At 45.3% G+C, this 23,024-nt stretch overlaps 1 protein-coding gene and 1 long non-coding RNA gene across 7 annotated transcripts in view; one reads left to right on the top strand and one right to left on the bottom strand.

Annotated features, from left to right (window-relative positions):
• LOC120991961 overlaps positions 1–23,024 on the top strand; it is a 64,818-nt gene that overhangs the window by 3,989 nt on the left and 37,805 nt on the right. The gene's annotated exons all lie outside the window — the stretch shown is intronic.
• LOC120991962 lies at positions 5,000–18,776 on the bottom strand. The gene is made up of 3 exons (XR_005776887.1): positions 18,737–18,776; positions 9,602–9,605; positions 5,000–5,108 (listed from the first exon to the last, which is right to left on the bottom strand). It is a non-coding gene; the product is annotated as an uncharacterized LOC120991962 (long non-coding RNA).

Here is a 23,024-nt window from a genome sequence, read left to right as displayed (position 1 = left end):
AAGAACAACCCTGAATAAAATGGATCCTGTCTTTTGTGCATCCACCTTCACATGGTCAGTATTTGGTCTGTAATTTATCAGTATTGGCAAGGCCAAAAAAGACAGGAGTGGGTCCAAAACAGAGATGACATGTAAATCAAGTATTTGCATGTCATCTGTGTTTTGTACCCACTCCTGCTTTTGGCTTCCAAATCTCGGTCAAATCCCGATGCAAAATACTGACCATGTGGTAGAGGGCTTATGGATACTCCAAAAACAGAATCCATTGTGTTTTTCATTTTTCAGTTCTTTTGACAGGTCAGAAGAAGGGTAAAATAAATGGTGATGTCAACAAGGCCAAACAGGGACACTAGTGGCCCCATCACAGAGTGGTGAGGGTGGCAACAGTATTAGGAGTCAACATAGTGGCCCAGTCACCGAGTGGGGAGGGTGGCAACAGCGAGAGGAGTCGACATAGTTGCCAAGTCACAGAGTGATGAGGGTGGAAACTAGGGTTGTCCCGATACCACTTTTTTAGGACCGAGTACAAGTACCGATACTTTTTTTCAAGTAGTCACCGATACCGAATACCGATACTTTTTTTAAATGTCATGTGACCGTTTTGGGGGATCTGTGGATCTGTGGATGACGCACTGTCATGTGGGGGATCTGTGGATGGCACTGTTATGGGGGACCTGCGGATGGCACTGTTATGGGGGATCTGTGGATGGCACTGTTATGGGGATCTGTGGATGGCACTGTTATGGGGGATCTGTGGATGGCACTGTTATGGGGGATCTGTGGATGGCACTGTTATGGGGGATCTGTGGATGGCACTGTTATGGGGGATCTGTGGATGGCACTGTTATGGGGGATCTGTGGATGGCACTGTTATGGGGATCTGTGGATGGTGCTGTTATGGGGGATCTGTGGATGGCACTGTTATGGGGATCTGTGGATGGCACTGTTATGGGGGATCTGTGGATGGCACTGTTATGGGGGATCTGTGGATGGCACTGTTATGGGGGATCTGTGGATGGCACTGTTATGGGGATCTGTGGATGGTACTGCTATGGGGTGGGATATCTGTGGATGGCATTGTTATGGGGTGGGGGGATCTGAGGATGGCATTGTTATTTGGTGGGGGATCTGTGGATGGTGCTGTTATAGGGGATCTGTGGATGGAACTGTTATGGGGAGGATCTGTGGATGACACTGCTATATGTCATCCACAGATCCCCCTTAAAACAGTGTCCCCCAATACACCGGGCCCCGCCGCTCACCGAAGTATTTATAAACGTGAATCCTTATCCTGTTGTTAAGTTGAACTAACGCTGCCCTCTCCCATGTTCCCATGTTCCCCTGTATCCCCACAGCACTTACTTAAGCTTCCATAGCAGGCAGAGCGGACGGCACCAGTAACGTCACTCACTGACGTCGCGCGCCTGCTCCGCCTGCTTCACTCATAAAGTGGGCGGAGCAGGCGCTCTACGTCAGTGAGTGACGTTACTGCTGCCGTCTGCTCTGCCTGCTATGGAAGCTTAAGTAAGTGCTGTGGGGATACAGGGGAACATGGGAGAGGGCAGCGTTAGTTCAACTTAACAACAGGATAAGGATTCACGTTTATAAATACTTCGGTGAGCGGCGGGGCCCGGTGTAAGAGTACAGTGACTGCACCGGGCCCCGCCCATAGTTACGCCCATAGTATTCTATTTATGTATCGGGGCGGGGTATCGGCGGCTGAGTACCGCCGAGAAAACTCGGAATCGGTCCCGATACCGATACTAGTATCGGTATCGGGACAACCCTAGTGGAAACCACATTAGAAGTCAACATAGTGGCCCAGTCACAGAATGCGGAAGGTGGCAACCACATGAGGAGTCCACATAGTGGCCCTGTCACAGAGTGGGGAGGATGGCAACAGCATGAGGAGTCAACACAGTGGCCCAGTCACAGAATGGTGAGGGTTGAAACAGCATGAGGAGTCAACATAGTGGCCCAGTCACAGAGTAGCGAGGGTGGCAACAACTCAGAGTGCATCTGGACATTTGCGCAAGGGATACGGAGGGACTCCCTGCCTCCATCTCCACTGCATACTTTCACGGTGTGTGAGGGTCATCTGCCTGCTGTTCCTCCTGCTCCTCTCCTGTCACTTGTGCAGATAAATCACCCATTTCCGTATACATTGCTTGTGCGTGAATGTCCTCCTCCTCCTCCTCTGCTAGTACAGCCCCCACAGGGCTCAGGTGGCCATGAGATGTACACTCCACGTCTCCTGTCCAGCCAGATTTATCAGCATCTCCTCCAGGATGTAAAAAAGTGGAATGACATCATTCATCGGTCAGTCCTGGCGACTGACAAATAAAGTGGCCTCCTCAAAGGGCCTGAGCAAACGGCAGTTTTAACACATGAGCTGCACTGGCTAACGTTGAAGTTATACAGGGGAGTGCTCCTGTCCGCCTGCATCATCAATGAATCGTTTGTGGCCTTCCTCTGCTCATATAGTCGGTCCAATATGTGGAGGGTGGAGTTCCAATGGGTGTAAACGTTGCATATGAGGCGATGTTGGGGAATGCCATTCTGCCTTTGCAGCTCTAGGAGGGCATGTTTTGCAGTGTAACAGTGGCTGAAGTGCATGCACAGTTTCCTGGCTATTTTTTAAAGATGTCTTGCAGGAAGGAAGAAGACTTCAGGAACTGTTTTACAACCAGATTAAAAACGTGCACCATGCAGGGTGCATAGGTCAGCCCTCCTTGATGCAGCGCCTACACAATCTTCTTCCTATTATCGGTGACCATGGTTCCGATCTTCAGTTGGTGAGGAGATAGCCAGGATTCGATTTACTCTTGAAGGATGTGGAGCAGTTCCTCCCATGTGTTACTCTGTTCATCCAGGCAAACCAGGGGCAGAACAGCATGACACCACTGTGCTCTGCATACAAATTGTGTCTACAGTGGAGGCTGAGGAAAAGGTTGAGGATGAGGAGGCAGAGGAGGACATTGGCACTACCACCCTGTTGGCTCAGCCGCTATCTCGCGCAAGCTGCCATCCTCATCCCCTGATGTTGATGATGAAGCCCCCTCTTCACCCAGCTCTTCACCCATGTACGATCGGCTACATCTTCATCCACTACTGTCTGCACGTCACTGATGTCACCCTCACCAGTCTCATTACCTCGTGCCTGACTGCTCGGAACACCTGCCCCCATTTGACTCTCATCATTGCTACTTGCCAGCCTACAGATCTTTACTCCAAATCTTAGCTGGGCATTAGCTGCTGACTGTCCTCAATAAGAGCTCATCCTCGCTGAAAAGTGGAGCAGAGCCGGCAGCATACAATACTTCCCGAGCAGAAGGAACAGAAAAAGAAAGATGCAGGTTCAGGACAGGTGGGAACACAGAGCTTGTTTCTGGGCCATGCCAACTAAGCGTGGTGTCAGAGGAACCCACCGACTCCTGGCTGGGGGTGTCTGATATCAGTTGATGTTGAAAACTGAGTCGACCAGTCAAGGACAGCTGGGTTGCTGGTCAAGACACCACTGCTGGATGACACTGGCAGCTCTGACCTGTCGCTGCTCCCGGGCTTCTTACTTTCACTTTGTAACATGTGCAGCAGCTATTTAAAGAAAAGCGCTAGGAAATTCGGATTCGTGACGAATCAAATTTTTCCTGAAATTCTGATCGAATTTCAGTTCATCAACTACTATTCGCTCAACACTATACAAGATATTAGATGAACCCCAGAACTAAAAACACAACTAATCTTTTAAAAAACAAGCCCTCAAAAGGCTGTCGACAGAATAGTAAGTTATGACTTATAAAAAATGGAGATGAAAAATTTAAAAAATCTCTCCGTCCCTACTAGAGGTAAGCAAATTAATTCTAAATTAATAATATTCATTATCAATTTCCCAAGCAAATCTGAAATTTTGGCCATTCGATTTGGACAAGTCACACAATGGCACCTGCCTTTTTACATTTCAAAATAGTACTATAGTGAGGGAAACAGGGCAGGGAAGATGAACACATCGGATCACAGGACCATGGGAGGGACCCGGCGGATTTACCCATAATGCCTTACATTGTGGAGGAGGTAGGATATTGGCTGGACGATTAGGCACTATGTAAGGTCCCAAGCAGAGAACCCATTATGATCTCAGCAACTAATGTGATTGGACATGTTTGTCATGGACACCGCAATTAGACCCTTAAGAAGTTTTAGGGTTTGGCAGTGTAGGGATTATAAAGAAGATAGATTAGTTAGGTAGATTGAATTACTAGGTAGAGAGTTAGGTTTTATCATACAGGACAGGATAGGATCAGTTAGTGTACAGTGTGTCTGTTATGTAAACCGTGTGCCGGTGTGGGCTCCCAAGGATACAGTGAAGTCACGAACGAGGAAAGGAACCCCAACACCAGTTTTTGGCAAAACAGAATTTTACTCAAATGTGGCAATAAACACAACCACAAATGTTGGGCACATACAATAAATTTACATATACCCAGCCCGAAGGCTGAGACCCTTGTGCTGCACAGCACAGAGCTCTCCGATGGATGCAGGAGGAAAGTGCAGTAATTTACCTACTGACAGGCAGAACTAAACTGCCACACCTGTTATTACCCTAAAAAACAAGAACCACTGTATAGGTGTGTGGTACGGGCTAGCCTGTGGTGCAGCACAACGTCTTACAATCTTACAAGGCTCTACAGTATTCCCCCTCCCATAGCTGGTCCTGTAGCACATGCCTGAGAATTCCTTCTGATCAAAACGCCAGCCTGGCTTGAGTTTGTGGGAATTTTATCAGCTCTCCAATGTGAAATGTCACTTTAAGTTATGGAGTCCTTGTAATGAACAGTAGTAACACTTGCGGCCTGACACAAACAGAGACCCTAACTAACTACAGGCCTGGTCTCAGTCTCTAGGCGCCAACACTGTAATGAGGTGCATGCATGATGCATGCGGTACCGCAGTGTAGGTAGCTTTGCTCCTCAGCTCTTATCAGGGTTTCTGGAAGCAATCCTCGTTCCTCTGGACAGTATCAGGGTCTTGAACACGATCAGCTTCACTCAGCTGCAGCTCTGGTCACTGAGGGATGCTCTCACACTTGGATGCCGTCAGATTCTCTGCTCCTTTTTTTCTCTAGGCTCTGAAACCCCACCTTTACACAGTGATAGGCTCAGAAGCGCTGGGGACCTCAGGCACATCTAATGGAGCTGCTGACCGCTCAACGCGTTCCCTGGGTGGAAAACCTGCCACAGCTGGAGACTCTGAGGGTACCGGGGCAGGGACAACCCACCATTCCTCCTCCTCTAAGGGGATTTCCTCTGTACTCTGAGCAGGAGGAGGCATCTCCTCCAATCACACTGGTTCATCAAAATTACAATGCCTCAACATGTTACGGTGCAAGTTTCGTGAGGGCCCCCCAGTCCCTATTGGCTCTACCTCATAGACCGGGATGGCAGTCTACCCTCCTCTTTACTGTGTATGGGACCGCCTCCCACCACCCATCCAACTTTCCAGACAGCCGCTTGGCTTTGACCATCACTCGTTCACCTGGGGCATACCCATCCCTATGCGCTGGTGTTGGGTTAGGGTGTACCACTTGTCCTAGGCGCTCCACCACAACCTTGTAGATCGCTCTCAGCCGGCGGCGGTGATCTTGCACCCATATGGTGGTATTTCTCAATGGTAGCTCCATCGGATAGGGCATGTGGAGATCTTTAATCTTCCGTCCGGCTCTCCCAAACATGAGCCTATGTGGGGAGTATCCGGTGGTACTGTGTACTCTGTTGTTATAGGCCCACATCAGTTTAGGTAGATACTCGGGCCACCAAGCCTTTTGGCCGTCCTCCAGAATCTGCAGCATCTGCAGAACCGCTCGCACACCCCATTTCCAAGGGGGTGATAAGGGGTGGTGCAGGAACGTTCGATCCCATATAGTTGGTGCAGCTCATTCATTGGAGTACCCTGAAAACATGCCCCTTGGTCTGAATGTATTCTCATATACATTATAATCAATCAAGGAGCTCTAGGGTCCAGATGGCCTGGACAGGAGCCCGCTGTTCAGTACTCTTACTCAGCCCGCAGGACCGACACTTTGGCCTCCATGTCTGCCAAAACTGGACAGTATACCAGCTGTTGGAGCCACTTGAATGTTTTATCGCTCCCAAAATGGGCACCCCTCTCATGGGCTTTCCTCTGGTCCCAATGAAATGGGGATGACAATCTGTCGCCGGTACTGCAACTCTGATTGCAAGTATATGGTCCGACACAGGAGGCCCTGGCTAAGTCATCTTATCCCACTGCCTCAACAACTTTTGGCCCTCTGGAGTCAGACGGGTCCGCTCTTCTGGCTGAGGCCAGATATTGGTCCGGACCTATTCTTTCACTTTCCACAGGTCTGGGCAGCCATTCTGGACCCTCTCCCAATCAGCCAACATCTTTCCCAGCACCATTGGCATCCCGGAAGCCACCCCACTTGAATGTGCCACGTCCTGGAACATGAGTAATCTTCCAAGGTCAGGAGTTTCAGAGTTTCAGTGTCCTCTAGCTCCTCATCGGCACTCTCAGCCGAGAACCCTACAGGGACTCGGGAGAGTGCGTCGGCGTTGCCATTCTCCCTACCTGACCGGAACTTGATGCTGTATTGGTACTTAGAAAGGCAAGCCAACCACCTCTGCTCAAGCGCACCGAGCTTGGCATTCTCCAGATGTGCTAACGGGTTGTTGTCCGTCATCCCGGTCACCTCTGCACCTGTCAGGTACTCCGTGAACCTTTCGGTCATGGCCCACACCAGTGCCAGTAGTTCCAATTTAAAGGAGCAATAGTTGACAGGGTTGAGCTCTGACTCCCTCAGAGACCGGCTGCCATAGGCAATGACTCTTTTACATCCATCCTGGACTTGGGATAACACGGCCCCCAGACCATGTAGACTTCCATCAGTGTACAGCAGGAATGGGGTGTCGAACCGCGCATAAGCCAGAATAGCAAACTATACACAAATGCACTGACCCAGGTAGATGTAAAGGCACATTGAACATTATTTACAATTAGTCACTAGGACTACTAGTTTGCCTTATCTTGACATATACTCTTTAAATTCCCATAAAACTTTTTATTTGTACTTATTATTCTTACTACTAACTATAGTGAACTACATTTAAAATATTCAGTGGTTCAGCTTCCTATTAGTATATTGTTGCCTATGTAATCAGCTCCTCTATTGGGATACTACTGATATAATCAAAGGCTGGCAGCCGCGCGCTGGCTCCAAACCCATGAATAGTAAGCCTTGTATTGTTGTGATAACTCTAATAGCAATCGCTATTCCGCTGTACTAAAATTGATCCCTCACTGCCCCCCGACATGTTTCGCCAGTGACTCTGGCGTCTTTAGGGGATCGGCAGTATGTGTTTTGTGGGCGTGGCTGGGTCTTTTAATTCCTCCTAATGTGACGTAATTTGTGTTAGCCTATCGCATCCCGCGATATGGCTATTACCAGATTGTATTTCCAAAAACTGTCTCGTCCATTGGTACAATGAACTTGTTCTCTTTCATACTCACCTCCTATATCCATGTCTCGCTTTTATCCATAATCTTGCGTTACTTCTCATATTCTCGCGCATGTCAGGGAACTTCTAGCCCTCCCCCCATGATACGCCATCTGCGCATGCTCCCAAACTTCATATTTAAACTGTGATATTTGTGCTACTGCGCCTGCTCAGAGACTTGAGTTTCGAGGAGCAATTCCATTTTAAGTGTGCACGCTCGCTGACTTAGTATTTTTAGTATCTATGTTCATTCCACTGCGCCTGCTCATAGACTTAGATTCTGAGCAGCAGCTTAGATGTCACTATTCATATCTAGAATTTAAGGCTGATGTTATCTAGCTTATATTTATAATATATGTTTTAATAACTCAGTTTAACATGATTTGATACATTATCAGGATACATAATTAGTCACACTAAACTATACATTAGTATTTGTTTTCATGCTTAATTTTGACATAATTGATCATATTTCTGATACTAACTTGACCACATCTAAACATTAATTCATGCATAATCATGTGATCATTATTAAATTATTATTTTTTTAATTATTTTTTATTTTTTATATATGTTTATCAAATTATTTGATTTATCTATTATTTTTTGTTTTTATTTTTTATTGTTATTGGTTTAATCATATTATTGTATTATTTATCAATAACCAATCATGTATTCACATAATCATTATAGCATCAATCATGACAGTTTATTTTCTTGTTACTTATTGCTTTGCTCATACAGCGCACCAACTTATTAAAAAAAGAGCAAAGTCAATAGTAATCACCATGGCGAGTTTCTTTCCCGTATGTAGACCGATTCCAACTTATTTCATCATCATATATTGGCACCTATGGTCTTGTTATTACTATGCTATATTTTGATTGTTATAATTCTCTCTATACTGCATTAAAGAAACGATACATAGGTGAATCCCTCATTAAGTCCATAGGGGGCTAGACTTTTTAATCGATAGATCCATCTGGCTTCTTCCTGTTGTAGCCTTTTAACAAGGTCTCCGTGTCTGGGGCCTAACATGATTTTCGTAATACCCCAGAATTTTAGGCTCTTAATTTCCCCCTTGTGTATATCTTTCATAGGTCTGGAAAGGGACGTATCTGCCCCTATGTTTATGTCACTTAGATGTTTATAGATCCGCCTTCTTAATTCTTGTGTGGTTTTCCCTATATACATCTTTGGACATCCACATTTGATGGCATACACTACTTGGGTGGTTTTGCAATTTAATAAACTGTTTTATTTGGTATTTTTTGCCATCTATTGGATTATCAAACTCTTTTTGAGTCGACACCATATTACAAAAACTACAACCACCACATGGGTATGAACCGTTAACTGTAAGCCATGTTGTCCTTTGTTCTTTTTTCCGATTCCATTAAAAATGGCTGTGAACTAGTTGTTCTTTGAGGTTTGTACCTCTCCTGTAGGTCACAACTGGATACTCTGAAATTATACTTCTCAGATCTTCATCTGCTCTTAAAATTTGCCAGTATTTTATCAGTATTTCTCTTACTTTGTGGTACTACACATCATATGTGCCTATACATCGTACCACAGTATTTTTATTGGGTCTTTTCTCTGTCCCTAGAAGTGTTCTCCTCTGTAATTTTAGCTCGTTTATACGCTTTGTGTAACACCTTTTTTGGATATCCTCATTCAATAAACCTACTGTAAGGTCTCACTTTCACGTTCAAACGCTTCTTCTGTTGAACAGTTCCTTTTTGCCCGTAAATACTGGCCCTTATGAATTCCACTCTTAAGAGCTTGTGGGTGATAACTTTGCCAGTGCAAAAGGTATTTGTGGCTGTAGGTTTCCTTAACACCTCTATCAAAATCATCAGTTTGTAGGGTCAAAGTCAAGTCCAAAAAATTAAGTCTGCTTTCATCTATTTCTGCTGTAAGTTTGATACCTATTACATCATTATTCAATCACCTTACAAATTGTTGAAAAACATCTGCTCTGCCTTTTCCAAAAAATGTAAATGTCATCTATATAACGACCCCAAAATGTGATGAATTTTTGTGAAATGAATGTGCTCCTCTGTGAATACAAACCTTTCTTCCCACCACCCTAAAAATAAATTAGCGAAATTACGCACACAAATTGTGCCCATAGCGGTCCCCGTGACCTATAAATAATATTTACCATCAAAAATAAAATAATTGTGCGTTAGTAAGAATTGTAATAAGGTGAGAACAAATTGATTGTTTTTCTTGAAGTGTGTACCCTTCGTGCTCAAATAATAATTGATAGCTTCCAATCCTAGGTGATGTTGAATGCTTGTGTATAAGGCCTCCACATCAAGGCTAGCTATTAGTGTATTTCTTCCGACTTGAATATCTTGTAACTTAGATAGTACATCTTTAGTATCTTTTAAATAGGATGTCAAACTAGGGACAAGTGGGGATATTATTTCATTCACGCATTTACTGATGCCCTCACAGAGGCTTTTATTCCCCGACACGATAGGCCTATCGGGAATAGGATCACGTTTTTTATGTACTTTTGGAATTGTGTAGAAAGTAGCTATTACTGGTTTTTGTTTAAATAGAACTTTGCACTCTTCTTTAGTTATTAGGCCTTCTAGTTGCGCAGTTTGTAATATCTCTTTTAGTTCTTGTGTATATCTCATCGTGGGATTATCTGAGATTTTGTGTTTTCATCTTTCCATTCTTTTATATTCAGTCTTATCCATCACTACCACATTGCCTCCCTTATCTGAAGGTTTTATTTCTAAATCTTGATTTGCCATGAGATCATACAATGCATTTTTCTCTTTTCGGGTTAAATTATTATTTATACTTGATTTTGGTGTTTTAATTTGTTGTAGATCAGCAGTCACTAGGTCCACAAATATTTGTATATTACCATATTTAGTAAAAGGTGGCTTAAATGTTGATTGGGGAGTCAATGTGGAAAAATGTGCTGACGGGACGGTAAATTCACCTATCTGTTCTTTCTGTAACTCTTTCAAAATGTTTATTGCTCTTTCTTCTTTATGGATTTCTTGTGGGTCTCTTTATTTTTAAAGTCTTTGTGTAGGGCCAGTTTTCTTGCGAATAAATTAATGTCCTTAACCCATGTAAAACACTAGGCACTGGGGTAAATGATAACCCCTTTTGAATCAAATTCATATGTTCAGAACGTAAGACGGTCTTAGATAGGTTAATGATCTGAATTCCCATCGCTTGTTGTTGGATGCCTATGTTTTTTGATAGGCCCACTTGTCCCGGTCACTCAACTGTATTCCTGACATTAAAAAAAGAAGCAGCCGGTGTTAAAGCTGTTGCTGACAGAGGTATTTGTTGCGACAGCACACCACCAGAAGATGAGGATGAGGGTATTGACATACCCTCTCCAGTCTGTACATTTTGTGCGCCCTTGGTTAGGTGTTGGTTTGATTCGCATTTTGAGGAGGTATTTAAATTCTACCTTCTTATTGGTGGGCCTGGTTTATTTCTTGCTTTACGTTTTGTTCCTGTCTTTGAGTTATATCCAGACACTTCAGATTCAGATGTTTCTCTTTAATCTCACTTTGCAGACTCTCAATATTTTTCTGAAGTCTATTCTCCAAGAGTTTAAACTCTGAATGAGTTTTGAATATTTATATTTCACTTATTTCTTTTTCCAACTTTTTTCTTTTTCCCAAAATTTTTACAAGTATTCTTTCTTCATAATCTAATAAATATGATTGCATACAGAGGGAATTTTCAATTAGCAATGCTTCCCATCATTTAATAAATTTCACATCCTCTTGATGCGATTTCGGTGTAGTATTAATTCGCATCCCCCTGTACACAATGTTTTGCTGTAAATATGTTTCTACGCTGGTAATCTCCCATATGGACCTAATATAACGTTGATATGTTTTATTCAATTCTTTAAATGCTTGATTGATATCTATCACGTTTACTGGTAGACTCTCTGTGGAAAAGACTTTGTTCACTTCGGCCCCAAAAAACGGAGTGGACGGTTGGTTTGATAGAAATCCAGCCATAATATAGGGGACCTCCACTATTTAGTAATAATTATTATGCAGCAACTTTGGATTGCGGGTCATTTAGCAGGATTTTCCCCTTTTATTCTTAAACTATACACAAATGCACTGACCCAGGTACACTGCCTGTCCAAAAAAAAAGGCGCCACCAAAAAAGAAAGGTCACACACTCTAATATTTCATTGGACCACCTTTAGCTTTGATTATGGCACGCATTCGCTGTGGCATTGTTTCGATAAGCTTCTGTAATGTCACAAGATTTATTTCCATCCAGTGTTGCAGTAATTTTTCACCAAGATCTTTCATTGATGATGGTGGGGTCTGACCGCTGCGCAAAGCCTTCTCCAGCACATCCCAGAGATTCTCAATGGGGTTAAGGTCTGGACTCTGTGGGGGCCAATCCATGTGTGACAATGATGTTTCCTGCTCCCTGAACCACTCTTTCACAATTTGAGCCCGATGAATCCTGGCATTGTCATCTTGGAATATGCCCGTGCCATCAGGCAAGAACAAATCCATTGATGGAATAACCTGGTCATTCAGTATGTTCAGGTAGTCGGCTGACCTCATTCTTGGAGCACATACTGTAGCTGAACCTAGACCTGACCAACTGCAGCAACCCCAGATCATAGCACGGCCCCCACAGGCTTGTACAGTAGGCACTAGGCATGATGGGTGCATAACTTCACCTGCCTCTCTTCTTACCCTGATGGGCCCATAACTCTGGAGCAGGGTAAATCTGGACTCATCAGACCACATCACCTTCTTCCATTGGTCTAGAGTCCAATATTTATGCTCCCTAGCAAATTCAAACCATTTTTTCTGGTTTGCCTCACTAATAAGTGGTTTTCCTACGGCTACACAGCTGTTCAGTCCCAATCCCTTAAATTCCCTTCGCATTGTGTGTGTGGAAATGCTCTTACTTTCACTATTAAACATAGCCCTGAGTTCTACTGTTGTTTTTCTTTGATTTGATTTCACCAAACGTTTAAGTGATCGCCGATCACGATCATTTAGGATTTTTTTCCCGCCACATTTCTTCCTCGAATACGATGGGTCCCCACTATCCTTCCCGTTTTTAATAATGAGTTGGACAGTTCTTAACCCAATTTTAGTATTTTCTTCAATCTCCTTAGATGTTTTCTCTGCTTGATGCATGCCAATAATTTGACCCTTCTCAAACAGACTAACATCTTTTCCACGACCACAAGATGTTTCTTTCGACATGGTTGTTTAAGAAATGAGAAGCAACTCATTGCACCAGTTGGGGCTAAATAACTTGTTGCCAGCTGAAAGATAATCGCCCAGGCAGTAATTATCCAATAGTGGGCTCATAACTATTTGCTTAGTTAAATCCAGGTGGCGACTTTTTTCTTGGACAGGCAGTGTATATGTAAAGGCACATTGAACATTATTTACAATTAGTCACTAGGACTATTAGTTTGCCGTATCTTGACATATACCCTTTAAATTCCCTGACATGCGTGAGAATATTAGAAGTAACGCTAGATTACAGATAAAAGCGAGACATGGATATAGGAGGTGAGTATGAAAGAGAACAAGTTCATTGCACCAATGGACAAGACCGTTTTTTGGAAATACAATCTGGTAATAAAAATGATGTCACATTAGGAGGAATTAAAAGACCCAGCCATGCCCACAAAACACATACTGCCCGACCCCTGAAGATGCCAGAGTTACTGGCGAAACATGTTGGGGGGCAGTGTTTGAGGGATCAATTTTAGTACAGTGGAACAGCGATTGCTATTAGAGTTATCACAAGAATACAAGGCTTACTATTCATAGGTTTGGAGCCAGCGCATGGCTGCCAGCCTTTGATTATATCAGTAGTATCCCAATAGAGGAGCTGGGTATGTATGTAACAATATACACCCTGTACAGAATTATTAGGCAAATGAGTATTTTGACCACATCATCCTCTTTATGCATGTTGTCTTACTCCAAGCTGTATAGGCTCGAAAGCCTACTACCAATTAAGCATATTAGGTGATGTGCATCTCTGTAATGAGAAGGGGTGTGGTCTAATGACATCAACACCCTATATCAGGTGTGCATAATTATTAGCCAACTTCCTTTCCTTTGGCAAAATGGGTCAAAAGAAGGACTTGACAAGCTCAGAAAAGTCAAAAATAGTGAGATATCTTTCAGAGGGATGCAGCACTCTTAAAATTGCAAAGCTTCTGAAGCGTGATCATCGAACAATCAAGCGTTTCATTCAAAATAGTCAACAGGGTCGCAAGAAGCGTGTGGAAAAACCAAGGCGCAAAATAACTGCCCATGAACTGAGAAAAGTCAAGCGTGCAGCTGCCAAGATGCCACTTGCCACCAGTTTGGCCATATTTCAGAGCTGCAACATCACTAGAGTGCCCAAAAGCACAAGGTGTGCAATACTCAGAGACATGGCCAAGGTAAGAAAGGCTGAAAGACGACCACCACTGAACAAGACACACAAGCTGAAACGTCAAGACTGGGCCAAGAAATATCTCAAGACTGATTTTTCTAAGGTTTTATGGACTGATGAAATGAGAGTGAGTCTTGATGGGCCAGATGGATGGGCCCGTGGCTGGATTGGTAAAGGGCAGAGAGGTCCAGTCCGACTCAGACGCCAGCAAGGTGGAGGTGGAGTACTGGTTTGGGCTGGTATCATCAAAGATGAGCTTGTGGGGCCTTTTCGGGTTGAGGATGGAGTCAAGCTCAACTCCCAGTCCTACTGCCAGTTTCTGGAAGACACCTTCTTCAAGCAGTGGTACAGGAAGAAGTCTGCATCCTTCAAGAAAAACATGATTTTCATGCAGGACAATGCTCCATCACACGCGTCCAAGTACTCCACAGCGTGGCTGGCAAGAAAGGGTATAAAAGAAAAAAAATCTAATGACATGGCCTCCTTGTTCACCTGATCTGAACCCCATTGAGAACCTGTGGTCCATCATCAAATGTGAGATTTACAAGGAGGGAAAACAGTACACCTCTCTGAACAGTGTCTGGGAGGCTGTGGTTGCTGCTGCACGCAATGTTGATGGTGAACAGATCAAAACACTGACAGAATCCATGGATGGCAGGCTTTTGAGTGTCCTTGCAAAGAAAGGTGGCTATATTGGTCACTGATTTGTTTTTGTTTTGTTTTTGAATGTCAGAAATGTATATTTGTGAATGTTGAGATGTTATATTGGTTTCACTGGTAAAAATAAATAATTGAAATGGGTATATATTTGTTTTTTGTTAAGTTGCCTAATAATTATGCACAGTAATAGTCACCTGCACACACAGATCTCCCCCTAAAATAGCTAAAACTAAAAACAAACTAAAAACTACTTCCAAAAATATTCAGCTTTGAGATTAATGAGTTTTTTGGGTTCATTGAGAACATGGTTGTTGTTCAATAATAAAATTAATCCTCAAAAATACAACTTGCCTAATAATTCTGCACTCCCTGTACTAATAGGAAGCTGAGCCACTAAATATTTTAAATGTAGTTCACTATAGTTAGTAGGAAGAATAATAAGTACAAATAAAAGTTATTTTTATGGGAATTTAAAGGGTATATGTCAAGATAAGGCAAACTAGTAGTCCTAGTGACTAATTGTAAATAATAAGCCAGAATCGGGGCACTGGTCAGCGCCTCCTTCACTGCTTCAAAGGCCTTTTGTTGCCAGGGTCCCCACTCGATGGCCCGATTCTTCGAGCCCCCCCGCAGTGCCGCTTGATAACTCGTTTAACAGGCCCACCAAATGAGCAAATTTGGGTATAAACCTCCTGTAGTAGCCTCATTGGCTGGGGCCACTTCTGGATGACCTCCACCTTGCTGGGAGCCGGCTTTACCCCCTCCTGGGTGACCAAATGTCCCAAATACTCTATCTGCTGTAGAAACAGTTGGCACTTCTTGGGCTTGATCTTGAGCCCATGGTCTCGCAGCCGTCCTAGCTTCTGGAGGTGATCCTCAAAGGAGGCCCCATACACTACTATGTCGTCCAGGTATATCAATACCGACTCGATGTTGTGATCCCTTAGACAGTGCAACATCAACCGCTGAAATGTTCCTGGGGCATTGGAAAGCCAAATGGCATCCGGTTCAACTCATAAAGTCCCATGGGTAGGATGAAGGTCTTCTTCGCTTTGTCCTTCTTGGCCACCAGTATTTGCCAATACCCACTGGCCAGGTCAAGAGTCGAAAAGAACTTCGCATGACTCAGGGTGGACAACGACTCCTCAATCCACGGAAGAGGGTAGGCATCTCGGATGGTCTGGGCATTCTGCTTCTGTTAATCCACGCACAACCGGAGACTCCCATCTTTCTTCCGCACCAAGACTACTGGAGCAGCCCAAGGACTTTGACTCTCCTGGATCACCTGGTTTTCCAACATGCTGGCTATCATATCCTTCACCTCCTGGTACATTTTAGGCTAGATTTGCCGGTAACATTCCCTGATCGGTGCAGCATCACCAGTGGGGATTTCATGCTCGATGGCAGACGCATATCTAAAGTCCTCATAATGTCTCGAGAACGCCTCCTGAAATTCTAGCAACTTCTGTTGTCCTGGAGTAAGGGTCTTGCAGTACACCCCCATCTGGGCCATGATCACTCGACTGTTCCACTCTGCTGTTGGGGTCTCCCTTTGATGGACCTCTACAGCATAGGTCCAGGCTGATATCCTATCTGGCTGTAGTGTGAAGCCCCTTCGTCAAGGGATGTCCCCTTTGGACATATACACTTTGGCCAGCAATGTATTCCCAGGAACGGTTAACTCACAGTCTTCAACATTGAGGCAGCATACAGGCACACATCCTTCACAATAGCGAGGGCCCGGGCTACCAGTCGGCAAGTCTGCGTTTCTTCTTGGTAAGTGGGCTCGATCAGGACCTCCAGTGCATTCAGCTGTCATCCAGCCCCCACCAGCAGCATCAATATTTGTTCTTGTCGAGGTGGGATCTTCACCGAGGTCCTCCGCAGCACCTTCACGTGTCCAATGGGCCGACCAGACATGTTGCTCTTTCGCAGACTACAGCTCCTCACCATCTGCTATAGAACCTTATGGGTTGCCCAGTGTGTGGTGGCCCGTTACCAATACTTCGGCCCTTCTTTGGCACAGAGTTGATGGTCTAGGTCTCTCAGTACATTCATATCTAGTGTCACATCCATTCCTCTCCAGGACGAATGGTCCACCAGCACGACCCCCTTCTTGACGATGTCTTGCCCAAACAGTCAGACCCGCATCCAGACTATGCCTTGGATGTCCATGTCTCTGTTAATGGCAGCTGTCAGCCTGATGACGCTCCCGTCTTCTGGCTCCATCATATGTCCAAAGTATCTTTCGAAGAACTCCAGAGGCATAATGGTGAACTCCTACCCTATATCAACTAGGCAGCGTACCTTCTGGCCTTCCAATTCGGCTTCCATAATGGGGCTGCTGGCATACAGGTTGTGTTCCTCACGCATAGGGCTTAGCTTCAGGTGTACCGCCGCAGGACACCCAGCTACTGCGGCGGTCGGAAGTTTAACGTCGACTCGGACTCTCAAGTTCTCTTAATTCTCTCCGCAAGGCATGGACCACATCCTTTTCGGACTCTGAGTCTTCAGACCCCGACTGGTCCCTGTAGCATGGGTGCTACTCACTACTCTTGCCGCCATAGGCATGTGCTCTTCCTCTCTCTCCATGGCGGCTAGGTAGATGCTGTAGAATGTCATGTCGGATGTCATCTGGGTCATCTCTTGCAATTTGTCCTGTAAGAACTTGTTAGAGAGCCCCTCTGGTCTCGTAGTAGCCGGCCCACCTCCTGGAAGGCTCCCATGACCTCTGGGTCTCGCTGCTGTATTTCATTTAGCGTCCCCTGTAGGGCATTGGAGTACTGCATGAGGGTTAGGGTCTCACCCTCTCGCTGTGGTCGGTTAAAGAAGTGGCTCCACAACTGCGCTACTTTAGCATGCCCCCCGGGCTTTCTCCAGCAGGGAGAATATTTTCTCTAGGATTCGGGCCTTACCATCACTGTCCGTCTAATGTCACCCTCTAGAGCTCCCAATGAAACCTCTGCCCGCAACTTGGGGGTCAGGGGTCACATTCTAACCGCACTTCGCACCCTTTCAGTCCAGTCATGCAACGTCATGTTTTAATGTCAAATTTTGGCACATGATGCAACAGTGCCCCCATGGGGATGTACCCTACTGGTGCGGGCATGGCGGGGGCATGGTGTATCAGTGGTGTTGGGGCAAGTTGGCCTTGCACTAGAGCACCCTGAGCTGGGTCCTGGACCGGTGCAATTTGCCTGCCGCGTTCCCGCCCATAACGGTCGCTGTATCCTGCTGACTATGCCAAAATGTAAGCCATGTACCGGGGTGGGCTCCCCAGGATACAGTGAAGTCACGAACGAGGAAAGCAATCCCAACATCAGCTTTTGCCAAAACAGAATTTTACTTAAATGTGGCAATAAACAACCACAAATGCTGGGCACATACAATAAATTTAAATACACCCAGCCCGAAGGATGAGACCCATGTGCTGCACAGCACGACGCCATCCGATGGATGCAGGAGAAAAGTGCAGTAATTGACCTACTGGTGGGCACAACTAAACTGCCACACCTTACCTGTTATTACCCTAAAACAAAACAAGAACCACTGTATGAGTGTGTGGTTCGGGCTAGCCTGCGGTGCAGCATAACAGCTTACAATCTTACAAAGCTCTACAGTATTCCCCCTCCCATAACTGGTCCTGTAGTACGTGCCTGAGTATTCCTTCTGAGTAAAACACCAGCCTGGCTTGAGTTTGTGGGAATTTTATCAGCTCTCCAATGTGAAATGTCACTTTTAAGTTATGGAGTCCTTGCAATGAACAGTAGTAACACTTGTGGCCTGACACAAACAGAGACCCTAACTAACTAACTACAGGCCTGGTCTCAGTCTCTAGGCGCCAACACTGTAATGAGGTGCATGCACAATCTTACCGAGCCGGGTCTGCTCTGCATCCGCTGGTAACTCTGAACAGAACAGATGCCTCTCCAACAAGCATGCGGTACTGTAGCTTTGCTCCTCAGCTCTCATCAGCGTTCTTGGAAGAAATCCGCATTCCTTTGGACAGGATCAGGGCCTTGAACACGATCAGCTTCACTTAGCTGCAGCTCTGGTCACTGAGGGATGCTCCCACACCTGGATGCCATCGGATTCTCTGCTCTCACAGTTCCTCAGTCTCAGCTTCCTCTAAGATGGCTGCTCCCTTTTCTTCTCCAGGCTCTGAAATCCCACCTCTCATGAATATAAAAATATATGCAGTCTGTTAGCTGTGTTTTGGAAACAGCGGCATCTTGTGGCCAAACAGCAGAATGTCAGTCCTGAATATTTAATTAAATCAATACAAACAGTGTTCAGACAATGAGAGCTGTTTCCCCATCTCACAGTTACACGCAGAGTGGGAGCTGTTCACATGTATACAGACATACAGTGTATTTGTGCTGCAGACAGTGCACCTTGTCTTCTACGGTTTATAAGTGTGCATTTTTGTGATGAGTTAAAGGGTTTCTATCACTTCATATGACATAATTAGCTGGCAGACACTAGCGATCTGCTAGTGTCTGCTCTGGCCAAGCATCCTACTATAATCACTTGTGGGGCAGCGGTTTTGCTAAAAAACTAACTTTTATAAATATGCTAATGAGCCTCTAGGTGCTATGTGGGCGTCATTAGCACCTAGAGGCTCCGTCTACCTTCATACACAGCGGCCGCCCAGCACGTCCCTCCAGCCCGCCCATGTCCTTCTCCGTGTGACGCAGCGGCCGAATTCTCGCGCATGCGCCGTGCGCGGCTGTATTCGGCGCATTAGAGATGTCTGAGCTCGGAGCGGTCAGACATTCAATGCGCATGCGCCGAATACAGCCGCGCATGCGCATTGAATGTCTGACCGCTCCGAGCTCAGACATCTCTAATGCGCCGAATACAGCCGCGCATGCGCATTGAATGTCTGACCGCTCCGAGCTCAGACATCTCTAATGCGCCGAATACAGCCGCGCACGGCGCATGCGCGAGAATTCGGCCGCTGCGTCACACGGAGAAGGACATGGGCGAGCTGGAGGGACGTGCTGGGCGGCCGCTGTGTATGAAGGTAGACGGAGCCTCTAGGTGCTAATGACGCCCACATAGCACCTAGAGGCTCATTAGCATATTTATAAAAGTTAGTTTTTTAGCAAAACCGCTGCCCCACAAGTGATTATAGTAGGATGGTTGGCCAGAGCAGACACTAGCAGATCGCTAGTGTCTGCCAGCTAATTATGTCATATGAAGTGATAGAAACCCTTTAACAGTCATGTTGCAGGGGGTTGTGCAATTGTGGCTTTTTTTTCATAAACCTTTTGCAAAGCTTCCTCATTTATTAATCATTGTACCAAACCTGTGACTTCCTCATTGTTTAAATAGGCTTTATAAAAAACATTAATAGTAAAGGACAAGAGTGGCAACAGACAGAGTAAAATGAAAGACCAGTGCCACGTCATCCACAAGTGAGAATGTGGTAGCACAGTTGGCACCAGCTGTCTGGCAAGTAGTAGTAGCAGGCCACAGTTCTCCCTCACTTCTAGTAGCTGCCAGATTATTATGAAGGCAATAAAGAGCAGAGCCAGAGTATGGCAAAAACATCCAAATAAATGGCAGGGCCAGCTTGGATCAAATCCAAAAGAAACCTTGTTGGTCAGCTCACCGCATACTAGAAGCCTAAGTGCAGGAGACAATGCTGCACTGGAAACAGGTTTCTAGAGAACTTGCAGAGAAATACATCCATCCAAATACAGCTTGGCTACTTGTAGCTCTTTTAGGGTATGTCCCATATGCCACTTTTCCTTCACAGTACCTGCAGACAAAAAACACAGCCATGTGCAAGATCTGCAGGATGAAAATAACAAAGGTACCAGAGCTGTGTCGCAGTATATGAAGTGGCATCACAAGATTGGTGGAAAAATTGAACTTGAACAGCTTCCACATCTGGCACGTTGCCTTATAGTTGTTGGGGACCCACAGGAATGAAGACTCACGGAGGAGGAAGTGAAGGGCGATAAAGATGAGGAGCTACAACTTGGGGAGCAGTTGGTGGTGCAAGGAATATGGACTTTTCCCGGTACAGTTAGGGGAAGAGGCTGGCATTTGTTATGACAGACATGCTGATGACAATGACGACAGTGGCCATGACCAACCATCGCAATGGGGGGAGGAACCTGAAAGTCCACAGAGTCCTCAATCACACTAGTGAGCATGGCAAGCTGCCCACTTGGTTGCTTACATTCTGATAGGAAAATCATTAGCATCAAGCAAAGTGATGGTTACTGGATAGCCATGCATTTAGACAAAGCAAAATGGCAGAATGTTTCATATTGAAAGGTAGGCAAAATTGTTGTATTACCAGGACACTCTGTATACACAGTGCTCCAGACTAAAAGAAATAATCAGGAGCCATTGTCTCCTAAACTGAAACATTTAGGAGCCAAATAAAAATTTTAATCGCCAAATTGAAAATATATATAATTATAATTAAAAAAACTAAAGACTCCGAGAATAGTGTTGAGCGAGCATGCTCGGCCGAACATTTGGCTCGAGCATCGCTATGCTCGGCACATCGCGTGTGCTCAAGTCAGTGTATCTAAATCTAATTTAGCCTCTATTTCTGAAAAGTTTCTGGTGGAATTTGAACTCACAACCTTCTACATTACAGCCAAGGGGTTTTACCATCTTGCAGATTCATCCTCTCCTGCAGCCTGATCTTCTGTTCACTTCCTGGTTATCTGCTTCTGAGGCTGGGCAGGCTTAGGCAGTTTGATTGATGGGCTGTGACGCCTCCTTATGACATCACCCCCATTCCTGCTCGTTCATGTAGTTACCGTAGTATGAGTCATCAGCCTGCAGTGTGATGTTGCCCAACCAATCAGAGATCTGATTGTGCAAGCGCGGCCCATGGAATCGCCCGAGAAGCGGTGGCCATAACTAGGGGGAACCAAAGTGTAACGTTGGGGTAGGATGGATGTAATTTTAACAAGAAAGGTGGGAATTTGCTAATACATCATATTTGCAAAAATTATCACGGGCACATCAGTAACAAATTAAACTATGATGATTGTGATGGGAATACCCATTTAACCACTACACTATAGAGCTGCATGGCCAGTTACTAAAAAATAAATAAAAATGAGACTTCCGCTGTACAGGAATACTTACTATACAGCAGAAGTCTCATATTTTTATTTTTTTAAAGTAACTGGCTGTGCAGCTCTATATGTGGTGGTTAAGCTTCTTGGCTGTAATGTAGAAGCTTGTGAGTTCAAATCCCGCCAGAAACTTTTCAGAAATAGAGGCTAAATTTGATTTAAATACACTGGGTGTCCCAAAGCACTGACCTCATATATGGACATAGCTATATATGAAGTCAGAGCAGGGACTCCTAAGCCGAACTAGAGTCCGGACACCCTCCCCTCGTGTGAGACACCCTCGTGTTCTATGCGAGCACACGAGCACTTTGTTGCTCAATCAACACTATTGGAGAAGATGAGACGCAGGTCACAGTAATGAGCCAGCACTACATATAGGAGAATACAGCACCACATACCTATTACATCCACTGACATCTTCTGTCATGTAGACCTTCTCTTTCCTCTTCTCCATTTGACCAAGACCTCCATGACAAATTCTTTAAGCCGCATCTCATCTCTACAGAGTTTGTTACAGACACGTTAGATTTTTTTATATTTCCATCAACCCCCCATCCTGGTGTCCCAGCAATGTCATCCTGCTTCCACCCCCAATACTGTGCCCGTGGTGCTCCCCAATGCCCCAGGTGCTATACTGCTAAGAAAATAGTGACCCCAGTAGAAATAATGTCCCTATAGTGTCTACAGCAATTTTAAATGCCACCTAGAGTGCCCCCAGTAATAATCTAAACTAGCTGCTGGTACGGCCCGGGATGGTGTGACGCAGACGCGCACACCTCACCTCCAGCCCTCCACAGATTACCCTGGTTCCTCACTCTGATGTCACTAGCCCTGCCCAGATTACCCTGCTCCTGACTCTGATGTCACCTGCCCTGCCCACATTACCCTGCTTATTCACTCTGATGCAGGGAAGAAGCAGGATAATCTGGGCAGGGCTGGTGACGTCAGAGTGAAAAAGAAGGGTCATCTGGACAGGGCAGGTGACATTAGAGTGAAGAAACAGGGTAATCTAGGCAAGGGCTAGTGACATCAGAGTGAGGAAGCAGGGTAATCTAGGGAGGGCAGGTGACATCAGAGTCAGGAGCAGGGTAATCTTGGCAGGGCAGTTGACATCAGAATGAAGAAGCAGGGTAATCTGGGCAGGGCTGGTGACATCAGAGTGAAAAAGAAGGGTCATCTGGACAGGGCAGGTGACATCAGAGTGAAGAAACAGGGTAATCTTGGCAAGAGCTAGTGACATCAGAGTGAGGAAGCAGGGTAATCTGGGGAGGGCAGGTGACAT

The sequence above is a fragment of the Bufo bufo genome, chromosome 2, assembly GCF_905171765.1.
Source record: "Bufo bufo chromosome 2, aBufBuf1.1, whole genome shotgun sequence".
Lineage (NCBI taxonomy): Eukaryota > Metazoa > Chordata > Amphibia > Anura > Bufonidae > Bufo > Bufo bufo.
Note: the sequence above shows the minus strand (reverse complement) of the source record. Positions and strands in the feature narration are given on the sequence as shown.